This window comes from Myotis lucifugus, unplaced genomic scaffold (assembly GCF_000147115.1).
Source record: "Myotis lucifugus unplaced genomic scaffold, Myoluc2.0 scaffold_77, whole genome shotgun sequence".
Classification (NCBI taxonomy): Eukaryota; Metazoa; Chordata; class Mammalia; order Chiroptera; family Vespertilionidae; genus Myotis; species Myotis lucifugus.
Genome location: NW_005871125.1, coordinates 830,858 through 844,233, shown reverse-complemented (window position 1 = coordinate 844,233; position 13,376 = coordinate 830,858). Strand labels below are relative to the sequence as shown.

At 36.0% G+C, this 13,376-nt stretch overlaps 1 protein-coding gene across 1 annotated transcript in view; it reads left to right on the top strand.

Moving 5' to 3' along the window:
* The window catches only part of CUNH8orf34 (chromosome unknown C8orf34 homolog), a 198,594-nt gene that overhangs the window by 63,531 nt on the left and 121,687 nt on the right, over positions 1-13,376 (top strand). The window lies entirely within an intron of this gene.

Below are 13,376 nucleotides of genomic sequence, written 5' to 3'. Positions count from 1 at the left end.
ACCTTAGTGATATGGTCTCTATGTTCAAAACCTGTTTACTATACAGACATCCTTGAAAAGTTACTCTAGGACAGAAGGTCATCAAGGCATGCAGAAACACAGTCATTGGTGATCATGGGTGGATAAACTATTTTGAAATTCAATTCAAAAAATTGTATAGTTACAATTCCTTTAATTGTTTTTAGAAATTATGAAGCAATGTTAAGCTAAGGAGAATACTTAAACATCTGTAAGCGCTTCCTCTTTCCTCATTTCCTCAATTTGTGACATTGAGCTTTTTTTTCATAAATAGAAAATAAACAGGGCATTGACAACCAAGGGGTAGGGCTTGACAACCGATTGACAAGCCCTACCCCTGACAACTGATTTTCATAATCCTTGAAGTGTTTCTGCTAGAAATTATACAACTGAGATCAAAATAAAGACTCTACAGATCAGCTACAGCTTCCCTCCCTAGACTGTAATAAACTGTTCAATTAATATCCCCAAAATGTCTAAAGGGAACATAAGAAGTATTATATTCTAGCCATGTACCATTTGGAATTAATTTTGCTACTGGGGATAAAAGCAATGGGTACTAGTGATTGGGCGGGGAGGGGCGGCAAAGTTTACAGGTATTATCTGTGATGTGACAAGTTTAATGACTCAAATAGTATCTTGGTATTGATTTCTTTGAGTTTATGCTATTTGGGATTTGCTCATAATTTTTAATTTGTAGGTTTATATTTTGCCAAATTTGGAATGTTTTTAACCATTATTTCTTCAAATCCTTTTTTGATCCCTCCCTCCCTCCCTCCTTCCCTTTCTGTTGTATGATGGGAGCAGAAGTTTAGCTCAGAACTAAGTGCTACTTACCAGGGCAGGGAAGTGGGGATGTGGACTCTGACTAGTCCCGCCACCCAGCACCTTCTAACTCATTGAGGCAGGGTAGGGGTGAAAGTTCAGCTTCCTGCTGCACCCTGCTGACACCACCAGGAGTGAATGAAGCAAAGGGAAGCAGATCCTGTCTCACAGGTCTTAAGTCTCAATGCTGCTGAGTGGGGTGGAGGCTCAGCTCACCATTAGACCACATAGCAACAGCGCCCTGGTGCTGGGGAATAAGAGATCATCTCTCCCCTGGTCCCACTGAAGGCATGGGAGGAGGGGCAGTTTTTCTCTTGGCTTTTCATTGGAGTAGAGCACATATTGCCAAAAAAGTTTTTTGTTTGGTTGAGCCCCCTTTTCCTGAATTCCTGGGTGGAGGAGACAATATTTATTTAGAGCGATTTAATTGTCTACATGTTATTCGGTCTAGATCCCAGGGAAATCATGCTGTCTTTACTTAAGTCCCAAGATTCCTAATCAGTTCACACTCTTCTTTCCACCTTTCAGCATCTTCCTTTTTTTTTTTTTTTTTGTACGTTCAAGGGTATTTAGTTGTAGGAGAAAGAGCTGGTCGGAATGCAGCTACTTCATCTGGGCCAGAAGCAGAAGTCTCATCATTAATGCTGACAGTGTACAGTGGTACAAGCACTTTGGGAAGAGGCTTAATGGTTTCTGATAAAATTAAACATACACTTACCCTGTGACCCTGGCAATTAAATATACACTTACCGTAATAATTCCTCTCATAGGTATATGCACAAAAGAAATAAATTATATGTTCCTGATTATATTCATAATATCTTTATTTATAATAGACTCATAATGGAAACAACCCAGATGTCCATTGGAAAAATTAATCATGGTATAGTCGTACAATGAAATATTACTTAGCAAATGTTCAAAAGAAATCACCCAATTACTGATACATTCAACAGTATTGGATGAATCTTAAAATATTAAGATTAAGTTAAATAAACCAGATACAAAAGAAACCATATTTTATGATTTCATTTACATGAATTTCAAGAAGAGACAAAATGTTTTTATAGGAATAGGAAATCAAAATGGGGTTGTGAATAATGTGTGTGACTGGAGGAGCCAAAAGGAACTTTCTTGGGTGATAAAAAATTTCTCTACTTTGATTGCAGTTTTGGCTACAGACTAAATTGTCAACTTTTCAAATTACACTAAAGATCTGTGTATGTCACTGCATGTAAATTTTATCTCAATAAAAAAAATGAAAATATATATGTTGTAAAATTGGGGGACAGAAAATTAAATAAGACCAGCAAAGAATTTAGGAAACCTAAAAAGTAGACCTATATAATTAAAATTTGCATTGGAAATAAAGGCAGAAAAACACTATGGAAATTCAAATTATTAATGGAAGGCACTGTTTTCACAAAATGCAGAGGAAAGGAAAAGCATAATGATGAAGATGGTGAAAGAGATGATGTTATATATGAAGCAAAAATAAAGGATATGTAACATAAGAAGAGACCAGAAACAAATAGAAGGAAAGTCAGAATCAGCCAAGGGCAATAACAAATTCCACAGACCTCATGTGGTCCCTGTGTACCATGCAACAATTAGTTTTTAAAAAGCAAGCATATAAATTTAATAACACTTCTTAAATTTAAGGAATAAAGGGTTTCTGTGGAGAAAGGTAAAGAATGTATACGTATTGGCAAGTCTAGCACATTATTTTGCTAGAAAATACAAGTAAAAATAAAGTACAAACAAGTAGATTCAGAACACATCAATTACGATAATGTAAATTTATGACAATAAAAGTGAATCTTTTAAATGACAACTTTATATGTTTAAAAAGATGAAATTCCTCATAAAGTCAGCAATAAGACAAAAGTTACTTTTTCTGTAACTTTTTTAAATCATTGACTCTATTACAGGTGTCCCCCATTTCCAACTCCCTTTGCCTCACACCACCCTGCCACCTCACCTCTGAGATCTATCCGATTGTTCCATGTATCCATGCCTCTGGTCTTATTTTGTTCGTCAGTTAATTTTGTTCCTTAGATTCTGCATATTAGTGAGATCATATGGTATTTGTCTTTCTCTGACTGGCTTATTTCACTTAGCATAATAATATCCAGGTCCTTCCATGCTGTCTCCAAGGGTAAGAGATCCTTCTTCTTTATAGTCATGTAGTACTCCATGGTGTAAATGTACCACAGCTTTTTTTATCCACTCACATACTGATGAGCACTGGGGCTGTTTCCAGATCTTGGCTATTGCACATAACGCCACTGTGAACCTAGGGGTGCATATATTTTTTTCCGATTGGTTTTTGGGGATTCTTAGAATATATTCCCAGAGGTGGGATTGCTGGGTGTAAAGGAAGTTCCATTTTTCTTTTTTTTTGAGGAAGCTCTATACTGTTTTTCACAGTGGCTGCACCAGTCTGTATTCCCACCCGCAGTGTACTAGGGTTCCTTTTTCTCCACGTCCTCGCCAGCACTTTTTCTTTGTTTTATTGATGATTGCCATTCTGACAGGTGTGAGGTAATACCTCATTGCGGTTTTAGTTTGCATCTCTCTGATGATTTGTGACATTGAGCGTTTTTTTCATATGTCTATTGGCCATCGGTATGTCCTCTTTGGAGAAGAGTCTATTCAGGTCCTTTGCCCATTTTTGTATAGGATTGTTGAGTTGTATGAGTTCTTTATATATTTTGGAATTAACTGAAGAATCATTGGTGATTATGTTCTCCCATATGGTGAGTTCCCTTTTGGTTTTGTTGATGATTTCTTTTGCTGTGCAGAAGCTTTTTTAGTCTGATGTAGAGCCATTTGCTTATTTTTTCCTGTGTTTCCCTTTCCCTCAGACATATCAGCAAAAATATTGCTCCATGAGATGTGAGATTTTACTGCCTGTTTTCTTCCAGGATTTTATGGTTTCTCAACTTATATTTAAGTCTTTTATCCGCTTTGAGTGTATTCTTGTGTATAGTGTAAGTTGGTGGTCTAGTTGCATTGTTTTGCATGTTGCTGTTCAATTTTCCCAACACAATTTATTGAAGAGACTGTCTTTACTCTATTGTATGCTCTTGCCTCCTTTGTCAAATATGAATTGATCATAAAGGCTGTGGGTTGATTTCTGGGCTCTCTGTTCTGTTCCATTGATCTATATGGCTGTTATTATACCATTACCAGGCTTCTTTGATTACAATGGCTTTGTAGTATAGTTTGATATCCAGTATTGTGATCCCTCCAACTTTGTTCTTCTTTCTCAAGATTACTGAGGCTACTCAGGGTCTTTTTTATTCCATATAAATTTTTGGAGGTTTTGTTCTAGATATGTGAAATATGACATTGATATTCTAATAGGGATTGTGTTGAATCTATAGATTGCTTTGGGTAATATGGACATTTTAATTATGTTAATTCTTCCAATTCATGACATGGTATATACTTCCATTTGTTTGTATCTTCCTCTATTTCTTTTTTCAGTGACCTATAGTTTACTGAGTATAGATATTTTACCTCCTTGGTTAAGTTTATTTCTAGGTACCTTTTTTTTCTTTGCAATGGTAAATGGGATTGTTTTCTCGGTTTCTCTTTCTGAGAGCTTATTATTGGTCTATAAAAATGCCACTGATATCTGGACATTAATTTTGTATCCTTGTACTTTGCCAAATTCATTTACTAAACCTAGTAGTTTTTTGGTGGATTCCTTAGGGTTTTCTATATACGATATAATGTCATCTGCAAATAATTACATTTTTACATCCTCCTTTCCAATTTAGATTCCTTTTACTTCTTCTTCTCTGATTACTGTGGCGAGGACCTCCAGCACTATGTTGAATGAGAGTGGTGAAAACGGACATCCCTGTCTTGTTCCTGATCTTAAGGCAAATGCTTTTAGTTTTTGCCCATTGAGTATCATGTTGGCTATAGGTTTTTCATATGTGGATTTTATTATGTTGAGGTATGATCCTTCTATTTCCACTTTGTTGAGAATTTTTATCATAAATGGGTGCTGGATTTTGTCAAATGCTTTTTCTGCACCTATTGATATGATCATGTGATTTTTATCTTTCATGCCATAAGTGATAAGGAAAACTAAGTCATGATTACTTGGAGATAATTCTGTTATCTAATGAGAAAAATGGAGGAAACACATTGTAATTAATAAGTATTTGTTAAAGTGACTTGTGTTTAGTGAAGTATTTGGTAAATTGGTTTGTATTAATATTATGAAAGAAAATCACTTTAGGAGTGTAGGAATTGTGTCTTATTCTATTTCATATCGCAGTTTTTGGAATAATGTGCCCAACAAATATTTGTTGGAGAGAAGATAATCTCTAATGTATCCTGACCAGCTATTAACTAAATCATAAATAAAATTTATGGACACATGGTGGGCCATAGATTATAGGAAGAAGTAAAGGAAAGACTAGTATCATCTACTCACTCACTCTTTACTAATCAGAAATTGTTTGTATTTTAAGATCTTTGATGTCATCTATTACCTCAGATCACAATCTTTTGAAGGAAGCTAAATTGTATTTGTTGATAATTTGTTTGGATCTAGTAAGGTTAATGTCATACAATAATTTATACCTAAGTCAGCACAGGCAATCTGATATCCTGCCTCCTAATATTCACTATTTGTTGGAAAACTGTTGTAATGGAAAGGCAGTGGTCCTTGGATTTTTTTGTAGGATGTGGGAGAAAGGATGTGTGCAAGACACGGGTGAAGAAGGACATAGTTGGAATCATGCATAACATCAATTAAATTTTAAAAAATCTGGTACTTATAAATGCCTGATATTAATATAGATTTTTGGTTGCATTTTACTTGTGTCTTGTTTATTTTGAGGTGAAATAAACTAGTGGAACTAATTTAAGATTCCCCTGTGTCTACCATCGAAGCACTTCTGGCCAGAGAAGTAAAATTTTGCATATTATGATCTCTCAAGAAACTTTCACCCACATGCTGCACATCTCCAGATGTTTAGCATTTGTGAGTATTTGAAAAAAAATGAAAACTACCATCTGTGTCTCTTACTTTCAATTAGAGCATACCATCAACAGCTGAAGGTATTCCCAGGCTATTCCTAAGGCTTTCTTGATCCAAAAAAAAAAAAAAGTCAAAGGAGAAAGATTTTTTTTCCTGCTTCATTGGTAGCAAGATTTATGTTTTCCTATAATAAATATTATTTATTATAATAAAATATTCAAGATTAACATTGTTGCCTATGCTGTTAGTTTACTAGGACTGCCCTAACAAAGTATAAGCTGGGTAGTTTAAACAACAATGCTGGAGGTTGGAAGTCTAAGGTCAAGATGTCTGCAGGGTTGGTTTCTTCTGAGGTCTCTTACCTTGGTTTGTAAATGGCCATTTTGAGGTCCTAGGAGTTTAAACATCAACATATAAATTTTGGTGGAACACAGTTCAGCCCATAACACCTACATATTCATCTTGAGGCCTAAAAATCCAGATTTATCAGAAAGTTGGAATCATTCCTGGTGCAGTATTGAATACAAAATCCAGAGAATCTCTCTTCTGTTTCTCACATAAGGTTTTGGCATCAAAGGGAACCAATGTGAAATGTCATTCAGAGAAAAGTAGATGTGTCTAGTCTTGATCACTATTTGGCAAAAGTTTATGGCTAAAATATGTTCAAAAGGATATGGTTGAGTTGTCTACAAAACTCTAATGAATATGAATTGTAGAACAACTTTGGAAGCCTGCGTGGTCAGCCAGACCAGTGAATTTTCTAATGGGGAAGTGAACAAGAAATTTCTGACCCCAAGTATAGACAGATGGTAGGAAGCAGCATAGTAGCTTTTTATTAATTTATCCATTTTCTCACTCAGTTCAATAAGCATCTTGATATTCTATGTGCTGGTGAGTGTAGTAGAAACTGAGTACAGAAAGAGCAATAAAACATGGCCAGTCCCCTCAGGTTTTTCACTGTTTACCTGAGAGTGAAAGACATGTTTAGCATAAATTCTAATACCATGTGGTAAAGAGTAGAGTATAATAGGAACATAGAGGAAAATAAGCCAAACCATGCTAGAGCTGTGAGGACTGAGTTGCAGAATCTGAAAAATTATGGATAGAATTTCTCTGGTAAAGAGGACAGAGATGATAAGGGGCTGGAAAAAGGATTTCAAAGCTCAGGGAGCAATATGAACAAACACACAGTGCTAAGAAATAGAATGTGTGAAAGGAAATTGGAAGCTGTTAATGAAGGCAGATTATAGTCAGAAGCAGGAAAAGAAATTGAGAAAAAGGAAGGGTATCACATTATGCAGGGCCTCTGTGAAACGGAAAGAAGTTGAGATGTGTTCTGTAGTCATAAGGTCTGGGTACGACATGGTCAGGTGCACATATTCTCTAGATCATATGGCAGCTGTGTGAAAGGTAGATCTGAGGGGACCTAATAAGAAGTAAGAAGAGGGCTGAAGGTTTTTCAGCAGTCCAAGTGTTTTAATCCAAGATGAGAAATACTTGGGAAGCAAAATTAGCAGACCTTGATGACAGGCTAGAAGTAGGGTTCAGTAAGAATCAAGATGGATTTATCATTTCTGTGTTGCAAATTCAGGTGTCCATTCAATGTTTGGGACTCAGCAAACTGGAGATGTATTTAGGAGTTATTAGCACGTCTTCATAGTTGGAATCCAAGGAGTGATCTTCTAGAGGAGAACTGAGAATAAGAGAAGAAAACTAAGCATGTAACTTGTGGGAATCTCAAAATGAAGGACACAAAGATTTAACAGAGAGCTGTAAGGAAGAACAAAAATTGGCATGGTTTCAGAAGCAAGTGTGTGAAGAGTTTTAAGTAAACTTGGTGATCAATGGTGTCAAACTAAAATGGAGACTGAGTAATCTTACTGGATTTGACATTTCAGAAATCACTGGCTCTACTGAGAACAGTGGCGTGGTGTTAGCATTTAGAATGCAGTAGATGGAAAAATAAATGGTGGGTAAGAAACTAGATAATACTTTCTTGGATAGTCTGGATTACTCTTCTAGAGAAAGTGGTTAAGTGCCATTAATATCCTTTCTTAGATTCTGGGGCCTATAGGTCTCAAGAGAGATACAGACCAGATAAGCGCCAGTTATGGTTCAACCACTAGTTTCCTGGTAGATGGAAGGTGACAGGATCAAACAACAAAACTAGAGAAGTGGGGCCCAATGGAAATATAGAGAATAACAATGTAAAATAAGGTGGAACCGAAATCAATGGTAGAAACTAATTTATTGGGAATTTATGACATTTGCAAGATTCTTCCAAATGGAATTTGGGATAGGGCAAGGCTGAGGGGTTAAACATGGAAACCAGTAATATGTGATCTCCACATTCACTAGGGAAAAAGTACAAGAATGTAGAATTGAAGATGAACTTCAAGCATCAATTTCTAATGTCTTCATTCAGTATATTTATTTAATGTCCGATATACATACAACACAGGAGTTTTTCACTGACATAAATAAGCCTCTTAACACATTTTTGCAAAAATGATTGATATGTAGTTCATATATTTCTAGGAATTCTGGAAAAATGAATACATGAGAAAAGGAGTTGGGCAGGAAGAGAGTAATCCATGAAACTAATTACATGGGCGATGCATGGAAGAACATACTGTTGGTGGCAGTATGTGTACCAAGAGTTTGTGTTTACATCTGTATATAAACGGTCCTCATATTTATGTAGTGATTCTCTCTAATGAGGTACTAATAAGAAGTTCACTGATTCATTCCTGGGAAATATTCAAATGAATGTTAGTATAGTAAATATATATTAAAACCCCAGAAATACATATATTACTGTCTAATGTAATCATATTTAGACTTCGGTCATTAAAAATAACTAGGAAAACATTGTAGATCCTTGCCATTATTCGCATACTCACTAGGACCTCTTAGGTACTTACTTAACTTTGGGAGGTAAATAGCTACTAAGCCAGAGCTATAGGAGGAAGTAGAAGATATTGTCTTTTCCTCAATTTTTATTTATTTGGCCACACATGAAAACTATAAGAAAACAGTTAAGGATTACATTAAAGGTAACTAATGAGGGCACATTAGTGTGATATACCTTTCATTTATGTACTCCAGTGATAAATAAATAAGGATTGATTATAAAGAATTTGGATTGCCAAAACCGGTTTGGCTCAGTGGATGGAGCGTCGGCCTGCGGACTGAAAGGTCCCAGGTTCGATTCCGGTCAAGGGCATGTACCTGGGTTGCGGGCACATCCCCAGTAGGAGATGTGCAGGAGGCGGCTGATCGATGTTTCTCTCTTATCGATGTTTCTACCTATCTCTCTCCCTTCCTCTCTGTAAAAAAATCAATAAAATATAGTTTAAAAAAAAGAATTTGGATTAATCAAAATTTTATGGTTACAGTGGGGCCTTGACTTACGAGTGTCCCGACTAACGAGTTTTTTGAGATACCAGCTGTCTCTTGGCTGATTTTTTGCATTGAGTTGACAGAGTAATTTGAGTAAACGAGCTCCTTAACGAGCTCAGTTTCGGAACGAATTGAATTCGTAAGTCAAGGCCCCACTGTATAGCGAATCTTTAGGTACTCCTTCAAAGAAGTGACTATATAGAGCACCATCAGAAAGTAGCATGAGCTAAGGTGTGAATATGAAAATATGCAAATTAGGTAGATATAAGAAAACTGATGAGCTTTTTACAAGAAAGCTAGAACAAATATTTGTTTTTGTTTTTAGTTGTCAATTCACGTCAGCTGCATTCTTGTAGAAAGAAAATGCAAGAACTCTTAGGTCCAAGATAAAGTAAGTACCTTAAGATCTCAGGAGATTCCTTCCTGGATTGGTAGCTGAGACTACAAGAAATGGATGCATTTTATAAATAAATACCTTTAAACCTTTAGCGTCAATTAAGATTTTTTAAATTTATGTATGTTTTTATTGATTTCAGAGAGGAAGGGAGAGACAGAAAGATAGAAACATCAATGATGAAAGATAATCATTGATTTGCTGCTTCCTGCACAGTCCACACTGGGGATTGAGCCCACAACCCGGGCATGTGCCCTGACCAGGAGTCGAACTATGACTCCTGGTTCATAGGTTGATGCTCAATCACTAAGCCATGCCCGCTGAGCTCAATTAAGGTTTTGAACCTAAAGTACTCATATCATAGAAGTCAATAGACAGCATTATTTAGTTCAGAGTGAAAGAAAAGCTACTACTTAAGTTTGTTAGTTTTTATAATTAAACTAGAAGATTATGCTCTTTTTTTCCACAAGTTTTATAGTTTTCATTTTGTAGTGATAGGAACTTAAGTCAGTGTCAACTAATTTATCAAACTTTTTACTTCTGAGAGATTGCCATATATTACTTGGTACCCACTTTTTATAGATTTTTAGTCTGCTAAGTTTTGATTAAAGGGTGCACATCAAAGTGCTTGTTAGTTTAGCTCTGACTTCAACTGTCCATGTACTTACACACAAGCAATAAGCAGAGTCCCAACAATGAAATCTTGTACTTCAGTGAGTCAGAAGAGAAAAGCTTTGTTTTTCACATTATTTTCAAATTTCAAATGAGTGTGGCTTTGCTGTCATATGACGTACATTATGGTTTGTATTGTTGTTGTCTTTTTCTGGAAAGTTCAGAAAATCACACTTGTAAAGGGCTGCTTTGGAAGTGAACTATCCTGGTCAGTGGTACCTGTTAAATGAATATGAAGATGATAGAATGATCTTCTCCGTATCTTTAGAAAAATAGGACAGTCATTTGGTATCACCTGCAGTGCCTCCACTTCTAATCCAGTTTAATCACTTTGCAAACTAGTAACAATATAACTACCATTTATTACTGCTATCTATGTGCCAGACAGTACTTTGCCTTTCTCATGCATTGACTTATTTAACCAACATAACAATCCCTAATTGGCCATTGCTTTTCCTTATTTTACTTACAGGGAAGCTGGGGCTCTGAAATGTTAAACAATTTACTCGAAATCACACAGCTAGTAGGAAGCATAATCAGAATTTGAATCTTAGTAGCCTGGCTGTAGAGATGACACTCTGAACCACTAAACCATTTCTTTCACCTCTCTACTGTTCTGAAATACTTTAAAAATCGCATCAAACCTCTTATGCTCCTCTGATCATTTCAACCTATATTGCCATTCAAGACTTTTCATCACTTTACTCATCCAGTCGTATTTCCCATAAGGACCTTTTCTTTATTTATACGTTCAACAAACACTTATTAAATATCTATTATATGCCATGAACTATGCATGGTACTAGAATACAAGGTTGAGTATGCTATGGTTACTGATTTTCAGGATCTTAAAATTAGTGGAGAACACTGACAAATAAATAAATAATTACATGTCCCTTTCCCTACATCATTACTTGTGCTAAGTTCTTTCTTTATGTATCTCTGGACATTTTTCTAACATGGTTTTTCCTATAAGTCTTATAGATCTATTTTAATTAATAAATCAATATCCAGGGAAATACACACATGTTTAGAAAAATGAAAATCCCTGCCTACCTCATAGGTGTTGTCTAGCCAACAGATGGCTGATTTTGTTTCTGGAACCATTAAATGCTTCATCCACTTGACTATGTATTAGTGGTTTTGCAATATGCACAGTATGGTTATTTTTGTATGGGGACATTGAGAATATGTATTTCTTCTTCTAGAAAGCTGTACCTACAGGCATATAGACTAGCCATTATAAATAGGACCAAAATCAATTAATATAATTGGCTTTGAACCCAGTAGATTGCAGTGAAATTAAAGGAAAGTAACAATGGTGGATATTATTGTAATTGAACTTGAAGGTGCAATGGGGAGGAAGTAGTAGGAATTCTTGTTCTAGAGACTGAACTTTTTTGTGTATGAAGAAGAGTTTTATGTCTGTTTCAATTTGTATGTATTTTTCTATGCTGTGTTCTTATTTGAATGACTATTCCTTATTTACCGATTAAAAAAAACAGTCTTCAAAACCTACAGTACTCTTGCCATCTTGAATGTTTTAAACAGATAATGATTTTCTTAAAATAATTGTGAGGTATGTTTAAACTCATGTTTTCTGAATTTTATAATAAAATAGAGTGATGATCAAAATTATGCTCCTAAAATAATTATCTAAGGCCCTTAATGCCATCATAAAGATGCAGTTTTTGTATCCAATAGTGTTTTTTTCTTATCTCTTTTCTATTCCTTTATCTGTTTATAGTTGTTTACCTCTGCCAAAGGTTACTTCATTTAAAAGTTCAAAATTATGTGGACAAAATTAAAAGGGATAAAATTAGCCCGTAGTTCAGAAGCTTTCTATCAAGCTAGTAGGAGATGAATGGACATGGTGGGGAACAGGTAAAAGATGATCCACATCTGTGTGTCAGTTCTCAATAACAGATGTATGAGTCAATGAATGAGCTAATATTGAAAATTAAATAATGATGCCAAGCAACATACTATTAAGCTTCTAATACCATGGGTTACTGTGTCACTAAAGTTCAATGGAAATAAATAATTACTGTGAGCTAGAGTGATGAGAAAGCTTTCATGGAGAAAATACCCTTTGAGCTGAACTTGGAAAGAGAAGGCTGATTTTTATTGGTAAAGAAATCATAAGAGCGCTTTGCATATGAGAGGAAAATATGAGCAAAGACATGCAGGCTACAATAAACAGGGCATGTAAGAAACAAGGTTTTGCTATTAAATGAATGTTTCTTTAAATTTTAAATTATTTCTTAAATTTAAAGTATGTTTTCCTGTTGCCTTTGACCACAGTGAACCTATCACCTCAGAGGAAAAGAGGTACTAACTAAAAGCAAGAGGTTATTTCCTGATCAGCTTTATGTTTCAAAGATAACTTTTTTGTTGGTAAAGGGTTACAGTTATCTGAAAGCAATACCTGTGGAGAGAGGAAGGTATTATCTAAATTTTAAAAGCTCCCCCTTTGCATCTTCAAAGCAAAGCTCCTCAGAGGTTTGATCATGGATCATATTCATAGCGGAAAGTGGGGTGTTGAGAAGGTACCTGCCCAAGAGGGAAGAGAAAAGCCCATGCAATCCTGAATAGTAGGAAAAGATATAGCCAGGTGTCCTGGCTAACCCTCAGAGTAGAAATCCCAGTTGTGTGGCATGTAGACACATCCAGGCGGATTAGGATTGGAGAGGAATATGACAGAACCTTTACTCAAAAACTTTAGACTGGCTAGTGTAAAATCTGGGAGCTCTTGGGCCAGTGGTTTCCATTTCTGTAGAACAGAAAGAGGTAGAAAGGAGGTGACCAGTAAGACAGACCTCTGATAGCACTTACAATTCTCCCCAAGCTCTGTGCTATGCAGAGGAGGGCCAGGGGCTGCTGCATGCCCTGTGAGGGTCACAGGTGGGACTCAGATGACCCAGAGTGAAGGGGGAGTTGGATCAGGGGTGAAGGGATGGATAGCCAGGCTCCCGACCCTGCTGAGCACAAGCTGTGCTCAGACACTGGGCTGGGTAAGAGTCCAGTGAGGAGCATAATGAGGAAGGAGCATCAGAACCT